This window comes from Morus notabilis, unplaced genomic scaffold, assembly GCF_000414095.1.
Source record: "Morus notabilis unplaced genomic scaffold, ASM41409v2 Scaffold179, whole genome shotgun sequence".
Taxonomy (NCBI): domain Eukaryota; kingdom Viridiplantae; phylum Streptophyta; class Magnoliopsida; order Rosales; family Moraceae; genus Morus; species Morus notabilis.
In genome coordinates, this window is record NW_010360916.1 from 474222 (window position 1) to 474949 (window position 728).

Here is a 728-nt window from a genome sequence, read left to right on the forward strand (position 1 = left end):
CAACCAAATCCTGTTGTTTCAATTAATGCCTTAAACTCTCTCGTGCTACGTCTAAGCCTATTCCACTTTGCTTTAAGCTGGTCTGCTGTGAAATGCTTACCAAACTTAATTGCTATTTCATTAGCAATTTTCATCCACGTTTTTCTGTCCAGAGTGGATGTTTGAATCCCAGTCTTTGACTCTTCGTATATCAGTTCTACATAAAAATCCTCAATTGTGGCCGGCCATTTCGTATTATCGTCCTTATCACACATTTAAAACAATACTTTCATCAGCCCCCATTGGGGAGGATGGGGGCTGAAAATCAGCCCCCATCAGGGATGACAATCAGCCCCCATGGGGGCTGATTTTCAGCCCCCATTGGGGGCCTCCCTGGCCAGCCCCAAAAGGAGGCCCCCAGGGATTGATTCAGCCCCAATGGAGGCTGATTTTTAGCCCCCATTAGGGCGGATGGGGGCTGATTTTCAGCCCCCATCAGGGCTGACAATCAGCCCCCATGGGGGCTGATTTTCAGCCCCCATTGGGGGCCTCCCTGGCCAGCCCCAAAAGGAGGCCCCCAGGGATTGATTCAGCCCCAATGGAGGCTGATTTTTAGCCCCCATTAGGGCGGATGGGGGCTGATTTTCAGCCCCCATCAGGGCTGACAATCAGCCCCCATGGGGGCTGATTTTCAGCCCCCATCAGAGCTGAGTTTTAGCCCCAATGGGGGGCGGAAATGAGCCCCCATT